The following is a 12818-nucleotide window of genomic DNA, read 5'->3' as shown; positions in this document are numbered from 1 at the left end:
GGGGGAGGCCTGTACTGGAGTAGCCCAGGCTTTAGGAGGAAGGCAGGGTGGGAGTCCCATTGGATGTTTGAAGAGCTAAAAAGTCAAGGTCTCCAGTCGGGCCATTTAGATAAGCTAGTCAAGGACTTTGTCTAAAAATAACCCTGGTAAGGAGGTGGGGCCCTGTTCCTGGCCTGCCCAGGTGACAGACCTTTTGTCCCACTATCCCCTGGCAGCCGCCTAGTTATCTCAGGAATGCCAGAATCCTGCCGAGGAGAAAAAGGCACTAGAAGTAAGAGCTGGGTCCCTGTCGTTTGAAATAACTCTGGCATCTGCTGGTTTGGGCTATTAGAACCCACAGACGCCTTTATGGGATGGCAGCTCCCTGCGGGAGGAAAAGGTGCCTTATTAAAGGTGTTGGAGAAGTTTTATACATTATTGCTTCCATTTATAGATGTGAAGACTGAGTCCTGCAAAGACTGCCTGCTGCAGCTGAGGTCCCATGGCTAAGATGAGAGACAAGGGCAGGCATCCTGGCTCCTTTGTGTGAAGGGTGTGACTTGCCAGAGGACAGAACACTTCCTCCCCAGCAGCCAAACTAAGTCCTAAATGTAGCTCTAATTAGCTAATCCTTGGCTTGGCCACTCAGAGCCCACCCTGGCTAGGCCACCAGGCAGAGACTGGAGAAGCTTGGCAGGTCGTGATGCTAACATAATAGGTTTTACACAAAAAAGGACCAATTCTGCCATAGAAGTAGGGGAAGCCTCGCCAGGGGCCGTTTGAGCAAGGCTTTGAAAGGTTGAGAAGGCATTTACTGGGCAGTCCACTTTCCAGAAGTGATCTGTGAGGATGTGTAGTGACGATGGAGCCCGGCATGCAGTAGGTGCTCAGGAAAAGTACGGGACCTATCACTGTCCACAGAACCCCAGAGTGGTAAATACACCCATAACCCTTGAGCTGGTGACCCCAGTCCCAAGACCTTCTCCCAAGAAGTTATCCAAAGCAAAAAGCCCCATGCATCATACTGAGCACTGCCTTGCCATCTGTGATTGGAGAAAGCTGGAAGTAATGTTCGTCCAGCGCCCAGACCAGGCTATAAAAGATGCTGGGCCCCATGCTGGTGTATCAGACGAGAGTTAAACGTGGCCAGGTTGAAGGTGGTAGGAAGGGTTCATTGTCCACATATTTATCGAGTAACTTCAATGCGCCAATCATTGGCAGTACCGGACAGTGAGGAGAACAGCTCTGCCTGGCTCCAATTCCAATCCAGAATAGCCACACTGTCCACCCCACTGTCACCCAGTCCCTCTCCCCTCATCCCTGTTTGTTTATTGTGTATTGTCCGTCTGCTCACCACATGGAAACTCCAGGAGAGCTAGGGCTCGAATATCACTCTCTACCCCGTGATCAGCAGGCTCTGATGTCCGTGGACACTCAGATACTTGCCGACCGCACCCAAGTCCTGGCTCAGCACTTACTGACCATATGTCTTTGGACTGAGCCTGTTTCCTCAGCTGTAAAAATGGGGATGTGAGACAAACCTCCAAGATATCATAGGTCCAGTGCCAGACCACCACAATTAAGGCAAAGGTCACAATAAAGTCAGGCAAATATATGTTTTGGTTTCCCAGTGCAGAGAAAGGTATGTTTCTATGACACTGTAGTTCATTAAGTGTGCAATAGCATGTCTTAAAAAAAAAAAACAAAGGGTGCCTGGGTGGCCCAGTTGGTTAAGCAGCTGCCTTCAGCTCAGGGCACGATCCCAGTGTCCTGGGATCGAACCCCGCATCAGGCTCCTTGCTTGGTGAGGAGTCTGCTTCTCTCTCTCCCTCTGCCTGCTGCTCTGCCTGCTTGTGGTCTCTTTCTGTAAAATAAATAAATCTAAAAAAAACCCCACAGGGTGTATGTATGTATATATACGTATGTACGTATGTGTGTGTGTGTGTGTGTGTGTATATATATATATATATATATATATATACCTTAATTTAAAAATACTTTATTGCAGGGTAGCTGGTAGAGCATGCAATTCATGATCTTGGGATTATGAGTTCCAGCCCCACATGGGGTATAGAGATTACCTAAAAATTAAAAAAAAAAAAAATTAAAAAAAAAATACTTTATGGGGGCGCCTGGGTGGTTCAGTCGGTTAAGCCTCTGCCTTCAGCTCGGGTCATGATCCCAGAATCCTAGGATCAAGCCCCACATTGGGCTCCCTGCGCAGCGGGGAGCCTGCTTCTCCCTCTCCCTCTGCAGCAACTTCTGTTGTTTTCTTTCTGTCAAATAAGTAAAATCTTTTTTAAAATCTTTTTTAAAAATGCTGTATTGCTAATAAATGCTAAACATCATGAGTTGTCATCATAGATCACCATAACAAATACAATAATTATTTTAAAAAAAAAACACGTTTGAGCTATTGCAAGAATTACTAAAATGTGCCCCAGAGACAAGGAGGGAGCAAATGCTGTTGGGAAAACTGGCACCGGTAGACTTGCTCGATGCAGGGTCGCCAGAAATCTTCCATCTGCTACAGAACGCAGACTCTGTGAAGCATGACGAAGTGGAACAGGGAAAAGGAAGGGTGTTGTGTGATCCCCCAAGGCACAGAGGTGCTGTGAGGGCTGAAGGAGAGGGTGCGAGGGGAGCCCACAGCAAGCCAGAGGGTTCACATGGTTATTCCGTGGCCCAGGGTTCTGCCTGCGGCCAGCGTTCCTAATGTATAATGTACACACTTGGCCACTCAGCCCAGGAAGACAGTGCCGTGTCCGCACATGATTCATTTGTGGATGGAAGGTACATTCTCTGATCAAAATGTCCACATTTGGGCACTAGTGGAGGCTTAAGGAGGCATGTGCTGGGGCTGGGGAGAGGGGGTTCCAATTACAAAGACTTCCTTCTGGGACTTAATACTTTCCAAAAGCACTAGTTGATGCTGAATTCTGAGAGCAGACACAGAGGGTGCAGGTGATGGGCCTTAGGAGCAATGGCTGGGGGTGGGGAGGTGGGGGGGTAGGGGTTGGGAGGTCTCTGTCCAGTCTGGGAATTCCTGCTGACTCATTCCTCTGGTCTGGCCTGAGGGACTAGGCGGGGGACCCTTCACGGCCACTGGGCAGACCAGGGTCCCATGGGCCACAGCCCTGCCACCAACTCCAACGACAAAGCCTATTCAAAAGGAGGGCTTACTGAGTCTGTCTCCCCCAGAAATGGAGAAGACCAACCCAGGACTTCCTGAGAATCCAGGGGAGCCTTTCATCAAAGGCACCTTCAGTCCAGAAATCCCCAAGAGGCTTGGTGCAGGGGGGGATTCCTAGAGAGCTAAAGAAGTAGAGTCTGGGCTGGGCTGGGCTTGCCACCCTCTCCCAGGCTGCACCCAAGACCAGGCTCCCATACTTCATTTCTAAGCCTTAAAATATTGATGTGAGGGCTCAGGGCCAACAGGCTGAAATCCTACATGCTCGTGATTGGGTTTCAGCCCCGGCCAGGAGTGTAATGAGGAGCGAGGCTAGCTAGAGCCTGAGCAGGCCTAGCAGCTTCCTGGAGGTCTCTGAGCCCAAGTATGGTCTTACTTAGTGGCCTCCTACCATGCCCCGAGCCTCAGCGAATTCAGGCCACAGGCAGGGTGTAGAGCCCAGCAGGTTTAAAGAAAGCAGGTGACTTGGAATGCCCCCATGCGTCTGGTGGATGAGACAGGCCCTCCCACCATCCCTCATTTGGCAGGGATCCTGAGGATAGCACCAAGGGTAGAAACCTATCTTTGGATCTTGTGCCTCTACCAACGGTGTGGCCTTGGATAAGTCACCTGTCTCTCTAAACTAGATGAAGATAGCTGTTCCTACCCTACAGCATTGTTGTGGTGAGTCACTGATGTGAGCTGAGAAAGGGCAGGCCAGAGTCACGGCCCCACAAAGGGTAGCTGTGCCCTTCTACTGATTGCCAGAGGGATTCCCAGAGGCTGGAAGACAGGACCTGTTGTCAGGAAGGGCACACTTGCAAGCCATGCAAGCCACTAGGAGAGCAAAGCCTACAAGGACTCTGGCAATGTGGGGCCTCCCAGAGGTCTAAGAGGGTGGGGGTGGGAGGGCCTTTTCTAATGAGGGAGCAGAAGCCCCGGGGGGGGGGGGGGGGGACCACAAGTGACTCCTCCTGCAGCCTCCCCGCCCCCCCACTCCTCGATGGGACACAAGTGACATTCTTCCAGGAATCTCTATCAACTATCTTAATGCTAACACCTTGCTAGAGCGGGGGGAGCCTTAACTTGACAATGGCAAGGGTATCTTGTACGTGCTCTTTAGCAAATGAAAGTTCTTTTAAAACCTCCCTTTTTCCTTACATCCCCCAACCCCACAGTGTACAACCAGCCACCCCTCACAACCCCGGGGCAGCAGCTTCTTCTGCCCACGGGTCCTGTCCTCCTGCTTTAATAAGCCACCACTTTGCACTAAAGACGCCTCAAGATTTCTTTCTTTCTTAACTGTCGACTTCGAACTCTAACGTCATCTTCCCTACATCATTTTCCATTTTTTGAGGAAAAAGGCCTTTTTCCACTTTCAAAAAACAAAGAAATACTTCAATATGATTATTAAAACCGGGTCGTATTTTAAATACTCATACCAAACAAACTGGTTCTTTTATCACACATGCAAAAGGTCCCATACGAGCTAATTTTACTGCACACAAGCTGATAGTGGGAAGGGGTACAGTGTGAAGAAATAGCTTTCAAGCCTGATCACGTTATCTCTGTGACAATCTGATTGTCCTTATGTACAGATGACAGCCAAAATCTACATAGGAGGCCCAGCTGAGTTGGGGGGGGGTAGACCCCGGGGCAGAGGCCATCCATCTGCTGGAAGTGATCCCCAGGGCCCCCCAAAGGGTGTCCTGTCTCCCCAGGATCTGTGTTTTAAAGCACAGTTAGAAGTCCTGAAGCCTTGGGGCACCTGGGTGGTTCAGTGGTTTAAGCCTCTGCCTTCAGCTCAGGTCATGATCTCAGGTCATGATCTGGTCCTGGGATCAAGCCTCACATCGAGCCCCACATCGGGCTCTCTGCTCAGCGGGGAGCCTGCTTCCTCCTCTCTCTCTGCCTGCCTCTCTGCCTACTTGTGATCTCTCTCTGTCTGTCAAATAGATAGATAAAAATCTTTAAAAAAAAAAAAAAAAGTCCCGAGGCCTTGAGCCAGGAGCTGCAGCCTATTGAGTCGCCTCCGTCAGCCCTGGGCTCCGCAGCCTGGACTTGGGCCAGATGGCCTTGACGCAGAGCTCCTTACTGTGGGAAACAACCAGCAGGCAACCAGAGATGCCCTGTGCAGATGGGTGAGCTGAGATCCAAGGGCACAGGCAGGAGGCCGTGGGCACCGCTGGGACAAGCCCACTTCCTTGCTCCCAGCCCAGGGTCTGGCTTCTGCCTGCTGGGAGGGTCTCTCTCTCCTCTTAGGGATACTGGCCATCCCTAGCCTGGACGGCCCTAGCCCTCTCCCCACCCCCTTTTGCTAACCGACTTGGAACCCTCCGACCCCACGGTGCGGGAAGAAGCTACTCCGAGGTCGACGGAAGCCCAACCGGCGACCGTCCCTGGGATCCCGGCGGGTCCCAGAGCCTCTCGGAACGCCCCGTAACGGCGCCGAGCGAGAGCAGGAAGGCGAGCGCGGAAGGCGACCTTGGAAGATCTTCTGGGGCCTGGGAGGCTGCGGCTGGACCCTCCTCCCAGCCCCGCTGCCTGGGCCGAATTCCAGGCCCAGCCGCTGTCCTTGGGGTAGGGAATCCGGCCCGACGGGATTCCTGCGGCACTTCCCTCTGGGCGAGGGAGGGTGCCGGGCCCCCGGCAGGGGCGGGGCCGGAGGCGGAGGGGCGGGGCCTGCGCGGAGAAGTGCCCCCCCCCGCCGCGCCCCTGGCGAACCTCCGGCGCCCGCCTCCCTCCCCCAGAAGTCCCCCAGCCCCGCCGGGACCTGGGCCGAGTCGCACCCCCGTGTTCAGTCGGCCGACCGCCGTCCCCCTCGCTCCGACTGGCTTCGCGAAGCTGCCGGTGCCGCGACAGCGACAGCGACAGCGACACGACACGGCCGCGGCGCCAGCGTGTGACCCCCGCGAAGGTTCCCGTCCCCGGACGCGACCAAGGCCGGGGGCCCGCGCAGTCCTCCGCCAAGCCGCGCGCGCCCTCGGACTCGGGCCGTGAGACCCCCGCCCTCTCCCGGCCCCTCCACCCACTGCAGGGCGCGCACGGGCCGGGTGCTCGGGGACGGTTCCCTGAAAGGTGCGGGGGCCCCGCGCGCCACGGGGCCGAGTTCCCATCCCGGGCTCCACCCGGGCCGCAGTCTGGCGCCTCTGTCCCTTGCCTGTGAAACGGGGGGTGACAGGGGGCCCTGCCTCCTAGGGCTGTTAAAAGGATGAAATGAGGGAATAACGCGTTAAAAGAACAGAGAACAAAACCTGGCACGTGGCCAGGGCGTGAACCTGGAAAGAACACCGTGTTCACATCAACCTGCCTGACCCGGGCAACCCTGGCCTCTGGGCTCTTGAACCTTGGTCTACACCCTCTTTTATTTAATTATTTTATTTTTTTTAAGGTTTTTATTTATTTGACAGAAAGAGACAAAACGAGAGGGAGCACAAGCAGGGGGAGTGGAAGAGGGAGAAGCAGGCTCCCCAGGGAGCAGGGAGCCCAGTGCCCAGCTCCATACCAGGACCCTGAGATCAGGACCTGAGCCAAAGGCAGATGTTCAACCGACTGAGCCACCCAGGGTGCCCCCCACCCTCTTTTAAAACACTTCTTTAAAATTGAAGTGTAGTTAAGCACAGTGTCATGTGAGTTTCAGGTGTACGACATGGTGGTTCGACAGTTCTGCACCCTGAGTGGCGGTCACTACGGTTCGTGTAGTCACCATCTGTCACCATGCAATGTTGCTGCAGTATCATTGACTATTCGCCGTGCTGTACTTTTCCTCCCCGTGACTTATTTATTGTATAACTGGAAGTCTGCCTTCTGTTCTTACACAGAGGCCAGCCTCCAGGCCCTGCCCTCACACCACCAGAAAGAGGCGCATCCTGAAATTTGCTCAGGAGCAGCCCGCTTTGGGTCGACCAGCTCCAGCTCTGCACCCAGAGCTCTCCACAAGGACCCTCCCCGGCCACAATTTTCTGACTCTTTTCAACCCTCCCTTCATGGCCTTGGCAGGATCTGCCCTCCAGCCAGCCCCACGCTGGATTCCATCCCTCAGTCTACACACTCCGCTCTTTTGACAGAGACGGTACTCAGTGCTCAGTAGTGTTAAGTCAATTCCCAGTGGGGCAGCCTTCGTGGCTCAGTGGGTTAAGCGTCCTCCTTCAACTCAGGTCATGGCCCCAGGGTCCTTGGTTCGAGCCCCACCTCCTTCTCCGTCTCACTCTGCTGGAGGCTCCCCCTGCGTGTGCTCGATCTCTCTCTCTCTGTGTGTCTGTCAAATAAATAAATAAAATCTTTTTAAAAAAGAAAAGAAAAAGAAATAAACACTGATACTGAATACACCATCCTGGTCTCTTCCTCCAGAACCTTCTGCTGGGGCACCTGGATGACTGAGTGGGGTAAAGCCTCTGCCTTTGGCTCGGGTCATGAACCTAGGGTCCTGGGATTGAGCCCCACATCAGGCTCTCAACTCGGTGTGGGGCCCTCTGAGCCCTTCAATCACACCTCTCAGGATTGGGAGGTGGGGGGTTGGGTGGGGGCGGGTTGCTTCTGTTCTTCTCCCTGGTCCCTCCTACCTTTGCTTCCTCCAGGGGACCTTAACCCCATCCTACCAGGCAGAGATCACCGTGGCCACTGGGGGTTTGCTGAGTATCTTCCCAATCTCTCTGAGTCTATGGCTTTGGGATAATTTTGTGTCCTGCCCTTTTTTTCCCCCTTAAAATTGTATTGTTAAAAAAAAAAATTGTATTGCTGCCTCAGGAACAGTAGATGGATCAATGGATGGACAGAGGAACGGGCAGACGGACAGAGATACAACGCGACCCCTGCAGTAGACCGTTAGTTACGGCGTCTAGGTGAAGAGCTTGTAGAGTTCACCGAACAAGTCTTTCACATTTTCTGTAGGTTTGACATTTTTCATAATGAAGTGAGAACCAGTAAGTGCACTCCTGGATATAGGTCCGTACCTGATAGAAATCACTGCTTATGTCCAGCAACAGGTGTGCGTGAAGGATGCCCACAGCACCACTCATAATAGCCCCATAGAGGAAGCCACAGGAATGCCCAGCAGGGGTAGAATGTATAAACAAATTGTGGTATATTCCCGCAGTTGAGGGCGACAGTGATGAAGGGCACACGCCATGGGGCGTCTGGGTGGCCCAGTGGGTTAACCGTCTGCCTTCGTGATCTCAAGGTCGTGATCTCAAGGTTCTGGGATTGAGCCCCGCGTTGGGCTCCCTGCTCCGAGGGGAGTCTGCCTCTCCCTCTGCCCCCAACCCCGCTCTTGTGCTCTCACTCAAATAAATAAGCTCTTTTAAAAAAGAAAAAGAAAAAAAGAGCACATGCCATACCGTGAAGGAATTTCATGGACATGATGGAGAGCACAGAAAGATAGACAAAAGGGGACCCATGGATCCCATTTATATGAAGTTCTAGAACAGCAGACGCAGTCCATGGAGTCAGAAGTCAGGGTAATGGTCTCGTTGTAGGCAGTGTTGTTGGGAAGGGGCACCTGGAGCCTTTGGGAGCCTTCCAAGGGCTGGAAATGTCCTATATCTTGAGCTGAGTGCTAGTTACACAGGTGTGTGTGTATCATGTCCAAAATAATGAAGTTGTATATTAAAACCTGTGGACTTGGGGCGCCTGGGTGTCTCAGTTGTGCCTCTGTCTTTGGCTCGGGTCGTGATTCCAGGGTCCTGGGATCGATTTCCGTGTTGGGGTCCCTGCTCAGGGGGGAGTCCACTTCTCCCTCTCCCTCTGCCCGCCCCCTGCTTGTGCTCACTCTCTCTTTGGCTCTTTCTCTCTCAAATAAGTAACTAAAATCTTAAAAACAAACAAAGCAACATGTGGACTTTGTGTAAATTGTTCTTCAACTGCAGCATCTATCACGAGCCTTTTCCCGAGTCCTTTGAAATGTTCTTTAAAGACTCCACTGGCAGTGGCTGCATGTTCCCAGCTGCGGAGGAGATCCATCCACCCTCACTCACTGCGCTCGAGTCTGCGCTCAGAACTGACATGGGAGCCACAGCCCCCAAGCCGCCGACTGCTCCCGCTGTTGACTGCAAAGAACAGGCACCACTGCAGGTCACCTTCAAAAGGAAAGTAATTCGGGCAGCCTGGCTGGCTCAGTCTGCAGAGCATGCCAAGTCTTGATCTCGAGGTCGTGAGTTCGAGCCACACATTGGATTTAGAGATTACTTACAAAAAATAAAAAAGAAGAAGAAGAAGGGAAATCATTTATTGGGAGACTCTCAAGGAAAGCCCTTCCCGGATCCCCCTGGGAAGGGGAGGAAACCTGCTTTGGAAAGAAAGAGAAGCTTCCAGAACAGGCAGGTCTAGGAGCCACTGTGGCCACCACTGATGACACCAGGGACAGTGTCACTGTGGGATCCTGCAGCCACAGCCACCAGAAAGAGCTCCCGGGGAAGCAATGGTGGTGGTAGAGGTTTTGCCAGCTGTGACCCTTGGCCAGTGATTTCTGGGGGGTCTTCCTGTACCTCACCCCCTCAGGCCCAGGGTCAGGCGATTCCAGCATGTCCTGATTTCCAAACACCCTGGGGCAGGGGGACTGCCCGCCTGTGGCTCTCCCAGCTCCTGCAGACGGAAGCCCCGGTGCCCACCTTCCGTGTCTCTCTGCAGGACTCTGGCTTGAGACAGGGCCTGGTAAGAATGATGTTCAAGGAAGTGGTTGGGGTCTCTCGATTTTGAACAGAAGAAAAGGGTCCTCAGCCAGTTTTGTGGGTCTGTGGGGTTTGTGGCTTTTTAAAGACTCTATTTGTTTGAGAGAGAGTGAGCACAAGCAGGGGGAGGGGCAGTGTGGCAAGAGGAGTAGACTCCCCGCTGAGCAGAGAGCGTGGCACGGGACTCGATCCCAGGACCCTGAGGACGGGGCTCAGGTCATGACCTGAGCCGAAGGCAGACGCTTAACTGACTGAGCCACTCAGGCCCCCCAGGTTGTGGTTTTGAGACTAGTCTTAGTCTCTAACATCGAGTGGTGAGGTCTGCCTCACGCCTTGCCAGGAGAAATCAGGACAACACTTGGAAAATCCGAGCCCACGCAGTGCCTGCACTTGGGGGACAGCTGGCAGTTAGTTGCTGTAACCATCCTCCTCCCCACTTGGCAGATGAGAAGAGTGAGCTCGAGGTGCTGGCGGCGTTTCGGTGGGTGACCCAGCCAGGAGGTGGCAGGGCGTGGGTCCAAACACAGGAGGGAGAGGGCCCGGCTGCTCACTCAGCTCTCGCTGAGCCTCAGGCCCTGAAACAAGTCTGCTGTGGCCCCCGGTCCCGAGGGACAGGGCAACAGGATGAAGGGGAGGGGGCGCCAACGTGTCTTCACTTTCCTGAGGCTGCCACGTGGAACAGTGAGGGGCGTGGCCCTTGTCTCACCCGGGGCCCTGCCAGCCGGGGTGCATTGCAAGGCAGGGGCCAAAGGCTACTGTTGACAGAAGCTCTGAGAAGGGCAGGGCCCCAAACCAAGTTCCACGACACTTCCTCTGGGAAGCCTTCCCTGCTGTGCTGGCCAGCCTTCCAGGAGGCCTCCCCCATGTCCCCTCCTCCGTGTTCCCCAATTGAAGTGCGTCTCCCTGTCAGACTATGGACCCCCCTCCCACAGGGTGGGAAGCAGGAATTCCCTGGTGGCCAGTGTGTGCCCAGTATAGATCATGGCACAGAGTGTGGGTGCTCAGCAAACAGCCGTCGAATGAATGAGTGAGGAAATGAACGAGTGCGTGGAAGCCCCGACCGCACTGGGAGGCGAGGGGGCGCAGCTTCAGAACGGGGGAGCACTGGGCTCGAGCCTTCCTTGGGCAGGTAGGCCGGCATGTGGGGGTAGGGCTGCCCCCCTGGGTCCCTTGGCTCCAACTGGGCACCCTGCAATCTCCCCTCCACCCCCACTCTGTCTCGTTCCTTCTCGCCGTGCCCCATTAACACTCGTGCCTCCAGCTTTGGTCCCTGTCAGAACATGCCTTCCCTCCTGGTCCACAGGGAAAATGGTCAGGCTCAAGGAGACATTTAGGGCTGTGCCTGCTCTGCACCTGCCCAGCACACACCCTGGCTGGACCTGAGGGACACCCCCCCTTGAGGCTGCGTGGGAACCCCTGGAAGCAGCAGTATCTGTCCCGCCAGGTAGGCTGGCGGGGCCAGCCTGGGGACAGGGCGTTCCTTCCTGGCTGGTCCACCACCCTTGCCTGGCATGAAAGCTATGACAGCGGCAGTTGCCCACAGCCACGTGTCCCTTGGCCACCAGCCCGCCCCATCTCAGACCTTGGGCCATGTCCCAGGGATCCAATGTGGAGCAAAAGTTCTGCTCCCGCCTCCTGGCCCTTTCTCTGCTGGGAGTCCTGGGACAGGATGAAGGGGTCCTGGGGCTCAGGTTGGCACAGCCATTTTGCCTAGTGTGGCCTCCTGAGCTCCCCAAGTCACTGGGGGGAGGAGAGGGTGGCCCAGGCGCCCCCATGGCTGGTGGCAGCCTAAGGCTCTGGCTTTTGGGGATGACCTGAACCCTGCCCAGCTGACCAAAGGGGACAAGAGGCTGGAGCGCATTTGGGTTTCTTTCTCCAGGGAGGAAGCCCCTTCCCCATCAGCCTGTGGCTTGCCCGGGCCTTCCTGGGCTGACACTGTCAGGCCCCCAGGACTGAGGAATCAGAACTGAGCCGAGAGGAGATCAGAGAGCAGTGGGGCCTCCGGGAGGATCCTGGAGCTGACATCTGCCAGAGGTCCCAGGGCTCAGAAGTTGCCGCTCAGGTGAAGGTGGGACCGAGTGAGGGTCCAGAGGGAGGGAACAGGAAAGACTTCCTAACCCAGGTGAGCCCCAGGGTACCCACCAGCCTTACCTCCCACCGTGAAGCCATAACCCACCAGACCCTCGCAGGGGTCCCTAGGAACTAGCCCAGGGTGGTGGAGTCCTGGGGACTGACTCTGTGACGTTGGTGACACTGTCCGGCTCCAGGCCTCGGGCTCCTCCTCCCTCCCAGGAACAGCAGTGAGGATCCCAGCCTGCCAGGCTTCGGTGTTCCCAAAGATGCAAGAGACACACTCACCGCCTTCCCCTGGCGCCTCCAGGGCAAGGATGGACTGGTCCCTCTCTGGGGGGAGGAAGGGCAGACAGGTGGTGGCCCCGCCCTGGCCAGGGTCTTTCTTATTGCTGGCTCCCTGCCAGCAGCTCCAGGGGCTGAAGGGAGTTGAACATGAACCGCTTTGGTGAGGGCCTCCAGTGGTCAAAGGGCAGCAACCTCCTGGGCCTGGCTGCCAGGCAATTAATGTATTAATTTATATTTTTGGAAATCATAAGCAAGTCAAAGTAACAATCACTGAAGCCTCTGTACAGAGGTCCTCCCTCAGATCTGCCCCAGTTTTAAGATGAAACAGTGTTGCACTTTAAGATGAACTAACTTGCAGGATCCTCCCCAAAGGCAAAAAATATATACGTATTTATATATTGCTTCCGTCTGCACTTTTCTTGGACTAAAAGCATATGTAGCTATGCTCTACTTTATTTATTTATTTTTAAAAGATTTTATTTATTTGACACAGAGAGAGAGATCACAAGTAGGCAGAGACGCAGGCAGAGAGAGAGGAGGAAGCGGGCTCCCCGATGAGCAGAGAGCCCCACGGGGGCTGGACCCCGGGACCCTGAGATCATGACTTGAGCTGAAGGCAGAGGCTTAACCCACTGAGCCAGCCAGGC

The sequence above is a fragment of the Mustela nigripes genome, chromosome 1 (genome assembly GCF_022355385.1).
Source record: "Mustela nigripes isolate SB6536 chromosome 1, MUSNIG.SB6536, whole genome shotgun sequence".
Classification (NCBI taxonomy): domain Eukaryota; kingdom Metazoa; phylum Chordata; class Mammalia; order Carnivora; family Mustelidae; genus Mustela; species Mustela nigripes.
Note: the sequence above shows the minus strand (reverse complement) of the source record.